The 14,956-nt window shown below is 40.5% G+C and overlaps 1 protein-coding gene across 1 annotated transcript in view; it reads right to left on the bottom strand.

The window, feature by feature from the left end:
• Positions 1-14,956, bottom strand: part of DISC1 (DISC1 scaffold protein) — a 230,231-nt gene that overhangs the window by 35,896 nt on the left and 179,379 nt on the right. The window lies entirely within an intron of this gene.

The following is a 14,956-nucleotide window of genomic DNA, read 5'->3' as shown; positions in this document are numbered from 1 at the left end:
AAGGGGCCTACAGGAAGGCTGGGGAGGGACTTCTCAGGATCTCAGGTAGTGATAGGACTAGGGAGAATGGAATGAAGCTGGAGGTGGGGAGATTCAGGCTGGATATGAGGAGGAGGTTCTTCACCATGAGAGTGGTGAAACCCTGGAATGGGTTGTCCAGGGAGGTGGTTGAGGCCCTGTCCCTGGAGGTGTTTAAGACCAGGCTGGATGAGGCTCTGGCCAGCCTGATCTAGTGTGGGGTGTCCCTGCCTATGGCAGGGGAGTTGGAACTAGATGATCCTTGTGGTCCCTTCCAACCCTGACTGATACTATGATACTACTATGTGATAGTGACACAGAGATGTGGATAGTACTCTCACACAGCTGGAAGAATCAGTGATAGCAGTGGCTCTGTTTTCTACAGCATCCAAGGAGCAGAAGCAAACAGAGAAAAGGATATATTTGAGGGAACAGGTGAGCAGGTCACCTGGGCCACCTCAATGTGGTGGCTATGGTATCTTCTTCTCTTCTACTCAGGGATGTAGCAGAGGAGAGCATACTTCAAGGTGCAGTAGGCAAAACACCTGAAGCACGACGTCCTGTGTCTTTGTTGATTGATCTAACCTCTACAATATTTCTAAAGTACATCCACCATAGACTAAGTTATGTTGGGATTAGGAGCTATGACTTCTTGGCTTTTTTGGTAAAAAAAGAAACAGTTTGATGCCTTCCACTATAGACACCCTAGGTCTACCACACAACTATCCTTACAAAATGGAACTGAACTGGAATAAACCACTTTGGAAGGAAAAATGCCACAGTGGAATACAACCACTCAAATGCTGCACAATCTCCTTCAGATTGCTGCAGCCTGCAGCACAGACCTTGCTTCTTTCACATCTCTCTGCTCCTGTTTAAACTTTCACTCCAAGCGTATTTGTGCAGGTCTGACAACTGGGACAACCTCCACAGGTCTCTATACTTCTCTCAGTTGGAAACTTAAATCTTTTCTTTCTCATCCCTATTTTCTCATTCCTCTGTGCTATTAGCTAACAGGTAGCACTGCCATTTGATTGCTTTTGGTAGCTCCAGGCAGTGTTTTTCGACAAAGATCTTATGAAAGAACATGCACATGATGAACATATGGTGCACTATAGAACTAACCAGCTGAGAACTGCTAAATTATATGTGATGCTTATGTGTATTATGTTCTATTTATAAACAATTTTAATTGCATTGATTTATCCTTGTGTGAAGGACAATCATATGTGAAGGTGGATGAATGGATGTGAAGATGAGAATATATGAAGGAAATAAGCCTTCAGAACTTGTACAAATACTTACCTTTTAACATAATTGTAGTGGCACTGAAGCAAAACCAACATACTATGTAACTATTATATATTTCACAGTGCTACAAAATGAAAGACAGTTTTCAAATGTGCATACCAACTTGTCAAAGCAGGGTAAAAAAGGAGGAGCTGTGAGTGTAGGCATTTTCCTACTTTGGCTTTATACCCAAACTATTTCTATCAGCTGCTGAAATACATTGAGAATACAACCTTTAGTGCAGAAGGCAAGAAAAAAAATATGCATTAGGAGGGAGGGCTAAGCAGCAAACCACTGCCCAGAACTGACTGCAAGTGGGATCAGCATATCTGATCTCTTTCCAGAATTGCATTTTTCTCTCTAGTTCCACAGATTTTGATGTAAAGTTATATGTAATGCATCAAGATAATTCTCACATGAAAAGTCATTAATTCTCACATTAATATTTTAAATCAGTTTTGGGCATTTTGTATATAAGCATAATGAGGTTATGCCACTGATTCCATAAATTGCGTAATTTAAGAAGCAAATTGATAAATGCATTCTATTATGATGGATGGATTCTAAAATTCCTGAAGAATTTTCCCAGACCTTTTATATGCTATTAATTTCAACTGACCTTATAAGACATTTCTTTTACAAATCCTTCCCATTTAAGACATTCCCATTTTTCACAGGAAGCAGCTAATAACAACAAATGAGAAATATTAATGCAAAAACCTAGTCTCCCACAGTGAACAGAAAAAAAAAATATCCAGAAATATCTTACAGTATTTTCTGTCAAGTGTTTTTAAAGAATGAAGCTACACTCATTATCCACAAATTCTTCCATTCAGTGAAACATTACCTACTGGATCCAGGATACAAAAAGGATAGAAAGTAAAATGAAATCTGAAGACAATCTGTTAAGAATCATGACATCTTTCCCTTGTCCATAACAAAATAAAACCATACCAACAAAAACCTGATTATCAGCATCCTAAGGACAGAACAACCACCTTGTATTTTAGGTGTAATTTATGTATTTTATGCCTTCTTTTTCTTTCCTGAAGGGCTCACTCAAAACAAGGAGGAAGAACAGCTTTCCTTCTGTTTAAAACCTATAATGGACATTTGATTGGTGTTATTAACAAAAAAATAATAATTTTTAAAAGATACCACACATTACTGAACATTTTTGTTATTCTCTCTTCAGTCCTCAAGACACTTATTTTACCCAGCACAAACTTTAATCACAGCCTGCCATCTTTCTATCAATATTCCATGTCACTATGTTATACTTAAATTATCTCCACTGGAGACTCAAAATGATAGACTGCTGCAGACGATGGTTTTCACTTTGGTTCTTAATGTAAGGTGGATGCAGGAATGGGACTGACATGTCAAATGCAGGAAGTTAAGTAATTTACAAGGGAAGAAGGGAAGGAGTCTTGTTGCAAGAATTTACTACTCAGTACTGTCCTTACATTTACTGCACAGTTTATTTTTACTATATTAACTAATCTGTAATGTAAAATTTTACTACCTGCTTTCAGGGCTATTTATCTTTTTAAGAAGGAACAGATTAATGGCCCTCTGCCCCTACCTCCACTGAAAAATCTATTATAAATAATCCATTCTAAGAATAAAATACTTAACTTTGATAGATGAGGAGAAATCAACCAGGGAATTTCTTATTAAGAAGTCCACATAAAGCCAGCTTCTCAAACATAGTTTATCATTCACCTTATTCATAAGCTGATAAAGCACCTTCAAGTTTGGTACTAACTCTGATAACTCGGTCTGCATTCTGCTTGCCTTTGGCTCCTGCAATAACAGCAAAGCCCCACTATGTCATTAAATAGTTGGGCTAGGATTTTTTTACTAGATTGGAATTGCACTCAAAAGCTATGTATTTGTCTAAGCTCTGTTCAAACAGAACCTAAATGCTTTCATGAGCTTGAACTCCACAAAGGACTGAACCTCTAGTGAAACCTTCAGTGAATTCCACTGAAATTTAAGCAATTCAGCAGCTTTCAAAGTCACAACCAGTTCTAATCTAAGAAAATAGATTGTTTCCAAAAGCATACCATAGGAAGAAAGCACAGCATTTGCATTGAGGCCACATTCTCAGCTGCCACAAAACCCACTGCTGCAATAGCAGCAATGTCTATTTATACCAAGAGAAGAATGCATTCTTATTGCAAGAAATTAGAATTATGAGCCTGATCGCTTAGCTTTTATTGCAGAGGACTGCAAATGCTAGGAAGCATATAGAAAGTACCTACATTTCTCCTTTCAATTTTATTTAGCTCTGTTCTCCAATATAAAATTCAAGAGTTTAAGACATTCCTGGGTCTGAAAGGTTTAGACTTTCAGAATCAAGTGCATTTAAGAATGTGCATCACCATGTGCATACATGATGACGAAAAACAACCAAAGAAACACCCTTCTAGAAGAGCTATAATTGGGAGAGATGGTATTTTGCCATCATGTGGGAATGGACCTTGAAATTCAACCTTTGTAACCAGGAAGACACACCTGGAAAAAATGAGTTTTGGCCAAATACTGATGCCAATAGCAGTGTGCTTACAGGCTTCCTCTGAAATATCTGAGGGCATGATATGACCTGCTCTAGCTGCAGGGTCAAATAAGGTCATCAGTCAAATCCTGCTCTGGCTCCAAAAGAGCAAGAGAAAGGGAAGGGTCTGTTGATCTTCCCTGGTTAGACTCCATTAGCTACAACAAACTGCACTGCTGATGAGAGTACTCTGTAAATTGCTGAGCCCTGAATATCTTCCCAAACTGGCAGAGTATGTTCTTGCCTGTAGATATATTAAGTAATGAATGCTTCAAAATGCTAGTGGGATAACTGTCCCAACTGCATGCAAGACAGAACTACCCTACATATTCATACTCTTGCTAAACAGGTAGTGATACTTAATTTATTTTCCTCTTGTTTAAGTATAGTACAAAGTATAGGAAGAGGAAACCAGTATGACTGATGCCAAGTCATGTTAGACATTCACCACTCACTAAATGGGATCCTCTCTGCATTCACCAGTATCATAAACAAACAAAAAAGTTTAATATGAGCTTCAAAATCTTAACAAAATTAATGTAATTCAATTAAATAGAAAGAGATGAAAAAATAAGGAGGAGGACAAGGGACTGAAAGAAAAATAATTTCAAAAAGGAAATCTCTGCACACCAAAGCAGAAAAACAACACAGAATTACTTATTCTTGGTGAAGCAAGAGTTTGCAGCCGAGGGGACTACTGTGACACTAATGAGTTTCAGCAGTGTTAAACTCTAGCTTTGCAGGCATGACTGATCAGCACCAGAACACAAGAAAAAGCACCAGTGCCAGAAAAAAAGCTTATGGAATAAGAAAACATCCTCACAAAACTCACAATAGCCACTTAGAGAAGCTGTGAACTTTCAGCACATTTTCTTTTTAAGCAAGGGCAATACTTTCTGTTTTTAGAGGGGGAAACTCAGCAAAAATCAGAGGGGGAGGCTATGCTAAGTATAAAATGAATGGAAGACAAAGAGCCTGGAGGGAAGGTGGGAGGTAGGCAAGCTTTCTCATGAATGAGTGGCAAAATCCTCTGTCCCCTTGTCATTGCTAATGCAGCACACTAACTACTGAAGTTCATTCATTAGCTTCAAAAAAGCCCTAGCCTGGACAGAACCTGAATTAATATGGACAGAGAGTTACTAAAGGTTGTGTGGCCATGTACTTTGCTTTTTCTAAAGCTTTAAGAGGCACTGGAAACTGGCCTCAAATCTGACCCGCTTTTCATTTCTAATTTATTTTTTTCCAGCTCTAGTTTCAATGCTGAGATTAGATTCTAAAAGAACAAAGCTTTCCTCTCCTTCTTATAAAATAATATGGTTATGTGCCACATAGTTCCTCCACCTTCCAATTACAAAAGGAAAAAGAGATCAATATTTGTGACCAGTGTCCCTAAGCAAGCAAAATGCCAAGTAAAAAATGACAATTGCTAAGCTTGTAATTCTTGTGCCCTTCTTCACTCCTTACTGTCTTACATAGAAGCCAAATAGTTATTTTTAAAAGTTCAGGGCACAACAAATAGCAAATATAGGCTGGTGCAATACTAACTCTTTGCTAAAGCTTAAAATGCCAAAGCAAATTTTGTGTTATGTCCCTTTCCTCCAGATAACTGCTGGACCTGGAAGACAGACTCTCATCATGTCCCTCCCCTTCTGCAAAAATCTCCCTCCACATCTTCAGTCAGCAGATGGTTCCTCAGAAATTATAACAAAGTCCTCCTGTCCTTGCAGCAAGCATTCATTTTTTATCACTTAGACTTAGAAGGATCTTTGCTGCTGCACAAAAGACATGGTGGGTTCCATCAATGCAATTATCTTCTACCTTGTGGAGGACATGGGTAAAAACAATAGTGGGAGGTCTGTTGTTGGGTGTGGGATTTATATTGTTCTCACTTGGTGAAAGAAGCAGACTGCATTATTTTCATTCCTCCATTTTTACTGCTTGTGAAATGTACATTCTATCCATCAATGGGTATAAATATTAATACTGCCAGTGATGAAAGATACAAGTTATAGGTTGGGAACCAAGAGCTGTATCTTGGCATGAGACACGAGCACGACCTCCACTTGCACATAAAACCAGAATCACGCTGAAGATGAAATCACAAAATCAGTCAGGGTTGGAAGGAACCACAAGGATCATCTAGTTCCAACCCCCCTGCCAGGGGCAGGGACACCTCACACTAGATCAGGCTGGCCAGAGCCTGTGCATTATGCTGCAGAGACATTATTACAACCTATGATCTGCACTTCTAAGAAAGAGTTTCAGTTTTCGCCTCCTGTGGGCATTACTTAAATTTTCTGCATTCAGAAACATAAGGAACAACAAAGATTGTCCCCTTTCCCCCTGACCCAGTTCATCTAGGCTAATCCATGTCCAGGAAACAAAATGAAGTTTCTTGAGAGATAATTTAAATGTACTAAGAGCTTCCAAGTTACAATACTCTGTCAAGACAATGCAGACATTTTCAAATATCTTGCAAGTGACTGCAAAGGCAATACGATGACGATCTGCACTGTAGTCGTGCAGTCTGAGGTATCTTGAAAAATAATCTGCTGCGTTTTAAAGGTGAGAATAGGTTTTCTGTGAATAAGTGCTCTTTTTGATATTCCTATTAACCACCTTCTCTTCCTCCCTGATAGAGGAGGTACACAAACACAGGCACGGTAAGAGAATAAAGTTGAAAAATGAAAGAAAGAAGTAAGAAGACAATTTACAAAGTGGAAATAAAACAAGTGGAAGGAATCATAGAATGACAGAATGGTTTGGGTTTAATGGGACCTTTAAAGGTCATTTAGTCCAACCACCCTGCTGTGAGCAGGGGCATCTTGAACTAGATCAGGTTGTTCAGAGCCCCATCCAACCTGACCTTTCCAGGGAGGGTGCATCTACCACTTCTCTGGGCAACCTCTTCCAGTGTTTCATCACCCTCATTGTAAGCAGTATTTCCCTTAAATCCAGTCTAAATGTGCCTTCTTTAATTTAAAACTATCCACTAAACAGTCCATCCATCAAGCCTATCTCTCTCCAAACAATAGAAGGATGCTGGGGGGGGACAGTGTCAAAGGTCTTACAGAAGTCTAGATAGGAGAGTTGCTCACTGCTGCAGTCACTCCATCACCGAAGGCCACTAGATTGGTCAAGCAGGACTTGTCCTTCATGCAGCCATTCTGGCTGTCTCGAATCACCTCCCTGTCCTCTATATGCTTTAGCATAACTTCTAGGAGGATCTGTTCCACTATCTTCCCAGGCACAGAGGTGAGGCAGACAGGTTGGTAGTTCCAAGGATCCCCCTTTCCACCATTTTAAAAAATGGCTGTAATGTTTCCCCTTTTCCAGACATCAGGGACTTCATCTGACTGCCATGAGCTTTCCAGTGTAGTGGCTGGTAACTACATCAGCCAAGAGAGACAGAAAATGTGAAAGAAACCACAATAAAGGAAAGACCAAGGGCAAAGCTAGAAAGCCTCCTGCCTAAGAATGCTAACTTCAAGACAGACCAATTAAAGAAGAATAGCAAACAAGAATGCACACAAACATTTAAAGCAGAGGAAGAAAAACTGGAGTAAGAAAAGCTGCTTAAGTTTTTCATGGTATTTGAATTCACCATTGTGAAAATCAAGTTCCCAAAACTATTAATAAGGGGATGCATCTCCCAAATAAGGCTGGGCTAAAAGAGCAAACCAAAAAAATTACCTGTAACTTATTAACTAACATACTTACCAGTTTGCTTATTATTCACATTTTTTTTTATTCCTCAATATTTTTGGCATGTAAACTTCCCTCACTACAATAACAGCAAAACAAAGTATCAGTGAGACATTGCCAATTTTTCCCTCCCCTACAGAAATCTATTTAAAATGCTATTTCTGTTCTCAAGTTCCTCTGTTCTTGCTACCATTTACAGCTGAAGTGATGATAGAATAGAATAAACCAGGTTGGAAGAGACCTTCAAGACCATCAGGTCCAACCTATTATCCAACACCACCTAATCAACTAAACCATGCAACCGAGAACCCTAATCAAGTCTCTTTCTAAACACTTCCAATGATGGTGACTCCCCAGGCAGCCCATTCCAATGGGCAATCACTCTCTCTGTGTAGAATTTCTTCCTAACCTCCAGCCTAAACCTCCCCTTGCACAGCTTGAGACTGTGTCCTCTTGTTCTGGTGATGGCTGCCTGGAAGAGACCAACCTCTGCCTGTCTGCAACCTCCTCTCAGGCAGCTGTAGAGAGCAATGAGTCTCCTCCTCTCCAGGCTAAGCAATCCCAGCTCCCTCAGCCTCTCCTCATAGGGCTTGTGTTCCAAACCCCTCACCAACTTTTTGCCCTTCTCTGGGCACGTTCCAGCAAGTCAACATCCTTCAATTCATGATGTCATAACCTTTCCACAGCAAAGTAAGTGCTATGACATAGGTTGCACTCTTCATGCTGGTGAAGAATATTAGGAAAACACAAGCCTTTAAGAAACAATAATCCCATTTTTGTGACAGCATCCCTCATGTAGACTGTAGAGTATAACTGAAAGAAAGTAAATGTATTGTTCACAAGACAAAGTGATTGTCCCAGTAAAGTATGTGATCATCCCTATGTGGGTTTGATGAGACTGCAATGCTTTTTCAACATTACTGAAATCAGTTAAGTTTTTGGTGGTGATGGCTGAAGCCTTTTGGGGAACCCATTAGTGTGTTCAAAAGAGACTTTAAGGAACAGCAAACCAAAGTTAGGGCAGAATACCTTCAAATGTCACCAAAGCCACAAAAACTTCTTCCAGTTCTGTGAATCTGCGAAGTTATTTACCACTTTCACTTGCAGTGGCATCAACTTCTAACAATGTTCCAAATTTTCATTATTTAAGATAATCACACTGGGCCTAGCTCTGCAGTCCTTTGTTGCAAGGGCAGGCAACACAAGTGATTTCACTGCCATCCAAGGGCACTTTTTCAGGGATATAAGGATCACTTGTAAGCAGTAGCTTGAAATCATGAGCAAACAACACATTTGGGGAAACTCTTCCTAGATAATAAATTATGTTTAAAAAAGTTAAATCCCATACAAACAGTAGAGAAATCATGACCAGATAAGGATTATGCATCTGCAAGGACACACAAGCCCTTTTGATGTGTTCTAAGGCCAACTTAAGATCAGTGGCAGTATGAAACACTGTCCCTTCAGTGTGCTGGGCTATTCAGAGCATCCCATATCCAGCTCTGGTCCCAAAAACATTTCTGAAACTTACTATGTTATAAAGGAGACTTCAGAAATGTGGTATGTAAGCTAACAGGATGAATAGTAAGAGAAGAGCATAACTGTTTTAAGACTGTTTGTCTCAATTTGTAGTGGCAAATTAACCCTTGACATGGGACCCTCAGGACATTGAGCATCTTACCTGAAGGGATGGGGCTTAGTGAAAATGACAGTTACAAATGCAGTAAAACCATTACCTGCATGAGAAAACTACAAGTTTCTGATACAGAATGTATGCATGTACTAGCAGTCTGAGCAATCAAGTTGCAGCAACATTTTTTCTGTACTAGTCAAGTGACATTTGACTGAAACCCTTAAAAAAATAATTACAGACATACAGCATCTGTTAAAAGACATCTTAGTCTCAGATTTTTTCTTCAACAGGTTGTTCTAATCACACACAATCCCCTTCACATCTCAGTGAAAAGGAGCTGTGCAGGTGAGCACACCTTACATCAGGGCAAGACTACTACATGTGGTAGAGTCGCCATCACTGGAGGTGTTTAGGAGGAGACTTGATGGGATGCTTGGTGCCATGGTTTAGGATGATTGGTTAGACACGATGATCTCGAAGGTCTCTTCCAACCTGGTTTATTCTATTCTAAGTACTTGTCCTTTTTTACATATTTGCCTTTATTTTGTACAGAGGCACAGCAGAATTCCAAGTTGTTCATCTACTAAGGCAGTTACCATTTTTCTAGCTCAGAAGCCAAACCAAATTTCTGAGGTACTATGAAGGCTTGCAAAGGAAATATGTTTAAATATAAGACTCAGAAAAATTTGAAGTTAGTTGCTGAAATAATCACCTTTGAATTAGCATATTTCTGGAAAAAAATTACATAAGTAGACACAAAAGTATTTGTTTCCATGTATTTCAGTGTGTTTGGAAGCAAAGCTAGCTACTAACAAATACCTGTCACAGAATCAAGGAGTGGTAGATGTTGGAAAGGACCTCTGAAGATCATCCAGCCCAACTCTCTTACAGTATCCTTCCTACCCTTTTTCTGAATCAATGTTTATTGAGTCAGGCTGCAAAGTTAGGCACGGAGAGTGGAAATGTCTTTTTGGAATGACATAATTTAATGTATTGGTAAGACAATTTGTCTTTGAGTTATGAATTTACTTCAGTGCTGCCACTACCTACACTTCAGACAATGAGTAACTTTTGCTGAGCAATAGTATTGAAATAGCCAAACCCTTTTCACAAACTTGGTGCGATTTTAAATGGTTCTTATGCCAATAATTTTTATTCACGCTTGAATTTCATGCATTCATTTAATTTCTTGTGTCAATATATAGATGACCTAATTTTCAAAATAAGGTCACTTCAAATCCAAAATCCATCAGTTCACCATAGCTACCATATTATGTTTTGATTTCTGTGTACAGTTAAAAAAAAAAATCCATTAAAGATGCTGACTTGGTCTAGGGGACTCCACACACTCCCTTCCCCCCCTGCTTCATCTTCCCAAAGCAGCCCCTCCTCCCTCTACACCATACTCCACCCTGCCTAAACAGCTTCTGCTCCACCACCACCATTTTGATACCCATCCCAGAGCCACGGGCAAGACCTTCAACCAGCCAAGGTACCACATAGTGGAGCTCAGCCCCAAGAAGGAGGCCCAGCCAGCACCCATGGATGATATTGGAGTAGACATCAATAATCTTCCTACCTAACCGGGGGGCCACCAGGCCCCCCGGCCTTTGTTGTCACCACCACCATCACCCAGTGTGCACCATGGGGGAACTCACCAGTGATGAAAGGAGGATCCTCCAGCCCAGATGGGCTCAGCTTAGGGCCTCTGCCTTTCTTGGGGGAGATTAAGAAGGGGAGTGGGTGGGGAGAGGCAAGTGGCTGCACCTGGGGTGGGAGGAGACTCCAACAGAGCCCAGGTGCTCTGGGATTTGAGGAGAAGAAAGGAGAAAAGGGACCAATATGGTGGGAAAGGGGAGGTGGTGGTAGAAAGAGGGGATTTTAAAACAACTTTATTTTCCATAAATCTTTCCTAATGCACAACTGCTTTGCCTCCATGCAAAAAGAACAAACACATCAATGCTTCATAAAATAAAGCACAATGGTGCTAGTACAATGAAATCTTTCCATCATTATCATTTTGCTTGGTGGGAAAGTCTGTGCTTTTCAGGTCAAAATAACAAGTTTTAACGAAAAACCAAAAAGTTCTCCAAGAGTGAATTTTCTCCCTCAGGGAGCCTAGAGAAGCAGGGATGCTCCCCTCGTTGCATGGTTACAACATGAATAAAGACTCTTCTGCAGGGGACCGGTAGCAGCTCTTGTTACAATCCATTAGGCTGTAGGAGCAGGGAAGGGCCATGGCTGCAATTCCCTTTGAGTGTCTGGCTAAGCACTCTCCTCCAGGCTGAAGTTTCTCCTGGCCAGTTTTTGCTTCACACCCATCTTCTGTTGTGACCATCTTGACTTTGTCCTTACAGCATTTGTTCTTAAGCGTCGCCAAGCAATATTGTTGAACACTTCTTTCCTGTCCCCTCTTTGTTTCCGCTTCTCATTAACTCCTTTTATGTGTATCTTAGTTCATTCAGTAGCTCCTGGCTATGCCAAGCAGCCCTTCTGCCAGATTTCCCAGTCCTCCTGTACAACAGGATGGTTTGTTCCTGAGCTCTCAATATTTTTTTCCTTCTGCCAGCTTTCCTGGGCACCTTTCCCCTTTATGGCTGCTTCCCAGGGTACTCTGGCTAGTGATTCCCTGAAGATAAACCAAAGTCTGAAATCCAGAGTCATAACACTGCTGCTTTCCTTCCCAGCTTGCTTTCATACAGATCATCCTGTAGTTACTGAAACCCAAGCTTCCGACCATGACTGCTTTTTCCACCAGCTCTTCACAGTTTGTGAGCAGCAGGTCTGGTGAAGCATTAGTTACAACTGATACTCAGACATTTCTATGTTAAGAAATTATCACCAACACAATCTAGGATTTTCCTGGAATGTTCACATAGTCATGTGTTGTCAGTGTTGTCAGAAGGTTGAAAACCAATGAGGTTGAGAGCCTAAAAACAGGAGACCTTTACTCATCATTTTACAGAGCCTCCTCTGCTATGTCCTCTTGGGCAGGTGCTCTACAGAAAAAATCAAGATGGTCACAACAGAAGATGGGACACAAAGGGTAATAAAATGTGTTACAAGAATGTTGGCTGTAAAACAAAGTTCAGAGAAAAGGTAGGCCAGTGAATGAATGAGAAGGCAGTCTGATAATAAAAACAGAAGCAAGTGAAGTACCAGATTCTTCTTTTGCTTTTATCTTCAGAGGCAAAACCTGCTTCCAGAGCTCTGTGTGTATGTGGCAGGTACAGCCATGCAGACAAACACAAAAGACAAGAGCTGAGGCTTGCTAGGAGCTGATAAAAATCAGCTTGACATCTTGCAGATATTAACTAGCACCTCAGGGCCCAGAAGCCCTCACACTGCTTTCTCTTTGTTTGGAGGACTCAGCCCCCTGTGACCACAGTGCACCCTCAACTTAGAGTACAAATGGAGTCCCACTATTGAGTTGGTTTCCCTGGAGCAAGTGGCCTGGCAGCTGGATCCTCTCCCCTCAGACTGGAACACCATCTAAGAAGCCCGCAGCCCAACTTTAGTGAGGCTTGACAGGGCTCTGGGCAACCTATTCTAGTGAAGGATGCCCTTACTGAGTGCAGAGGGGGCTGGACTGGATGACCTTTGTAGGTCTCTTCCAACCCAGACCATTTATGTTTCTATGTCCTGTACTGTGCTCATCCATGAGTTGAGAAAAGCCACCACTAACATAAAGCCAAACATTACTGAACAGAAAATAAATCAAGACAAACAGCGAAAGAAAAGTCAATGAAAGAAGAAAGGGTTTACACATTTGCAAAGTTATCAGGCGCTGTCATTTAGCAATGACAAAGCTCAGTCACTGCACTACTTCATCTTACTAGCAGATGTATTTATTCACTTCCCCATTCTTGCTGAATGGCACAGACAGTAGCTCAGTAAACCACCTTTGTGTAATTGTCACCAGTTATTCTTGAACAATATTATTTCCTAAAAATAATTTCATGATTCTTATCTGAAAATTAGAAAATGCCACTAAAAAGCTCAGTTTTCATGATGAATGGAAGTCACAGCATAATCTTCTGAGGCCTGGAAAACAGTACAGCCACATTAAATACCCTCAGCTCAAGAAATGTCATCTTTACATCAGCTGGTACAAAAAAATTGTTTCCAGCCTGAGGCAGTTATGATAAGGGATTTAGAAGCCATCACCATGTGGGCCATGAGATATAAAGGAATGCATCAGTGCATATAAAGTGTTTGCTGCTCATAATTTCGGAGCTAGTATCCTCACAGCTGTGTATGACTTCAACCATCTGGCAAAAAAAGAGACTAAATGAGTCATTGGAAGGATCTAGTATTTTGTCTAATGCATTTAACACTCCTGTAGCCCAACTCTTGGTAAGCAAATCAAGATCAGACCATTATCCAGCGATGGATGAAGCTATGTGCTCTCTTGGAAATGATGTAGAAAACACAGTCTTGGGGGGAGGCAGGCAAAGATGACATTTCAGTGCTATCTGTGTGCTTCTAAGATGCTGGCAGCAGCTGAAACAGCCCTCAGTGCAACTGAGGTGGGTCACAGGTTACGCAAAATTAACGCAAGCCATCTGGCACTCTCAAGCATGCCTGTGCTGCTGTGTATACAAGGGGGAAAAAGCTTTTGGAAAGCCTTATTCAGCAGCCTTAGCACAGCAGTTCTCTTCTAGCAGACACCAGGCTTTGTAGACAATGTCATACGGAACACAAACATTTCAGGATAAAGATTGCTAAGAATCTGTAGATGGCCACAGAGAAGTTTTGGCATTAAAATACTCAATATTTGCAAGTATTACAGTCTTGAGAAATGTTTAAATGCCCAATTGTTCAATTAGTGATTAAGGCAGGTCCTTCTGGCATTTCTTCTGCCTGAGGGTTCAATTCTCCATGACAGGTCTAGCTCTTACATTCTTAATGCGTGCAGAAAGGTGAAAGGGAGTCCCAAGATCTTTGGTTTCTCCTGATATTTTATTTGGTCTCTGCCTTCTCTCCCATCAAGATGTATATTTTCACTTGTGAGATGCTCTTTCACTGAATATTGTATCCATCACTAATTGCTCAGGCAATCCTCCCCATCCAAATTTTCTGCTCTTATCTGCTTTGTATCACTCTTTCCTGGGCTCAGTTCATGACTCTCTATCATTTACTTAACTTAAGGTCATTTATAGGAGAACTTGATGGTTCTTGAAAGAATGAGATTGTTGAAACTTAATTTTGTCAAGCCCAGCAGTCTTCACTTGGAGTAAAAAGAAGCGAGATGAAGAAATATACATTCTGTGGAAGAACAAGTGTCCCTCAAGTAGACACTCATCTGACTTTCAATGAGCTACATCAAACAACTAAAGAAAACTTCTCTTAAATGGCTCAAGTGATGAGCTGGAGTTATCTAAGCAAAATTTCTAGCAGTTCAGATATTAGCCATCTGTCTTCACTGAACACATTTTTATTACGTTAGCACTTTTGCACATCTCCTGTTTACTAACAAAAGAGAAAAGATCTGCAAGGTCTACCATGGAAGCAATGGCAATGGTAGTCACACAAAAACACAGCTGATGATTTAATATATAAACTCTAGAAGTACCATGATGTATACTGGTGATTTGGGGGAAAAAAGCCTACAAGATTATTAAACCTGTTATTTATTTGTTCTTCTCTTGAAGGATACTGTCCTCAACAACTGTCAGTCCTCGATTGTCAATCCTCAACAACTGTCAATCCACTGCTCAGAACACAAACTCTATTTTAAAAGACAAAAA

Source organism: Melanerpes formicivorus, unplaced genomic scaffold (genome assembly GCF_026170545.1).
Source record: "Melanerpes formicivorus ecotype bairdi unplaced genomic scaffold, bMelFor1.0.p_v2 SCAF_2, whole genome shotgun sequence".
Classification (NCBI taxonomy): Eukaryota; Metazoa; Chordata; class Aves; order Piciformes; family Picidae; genus Melanerpes; species Melanerpes formicivorus.
Note: the sequence above shows the minus strand (reverse complement) of the source record. Positions and strands in the feature narration are given on the sequence as shown.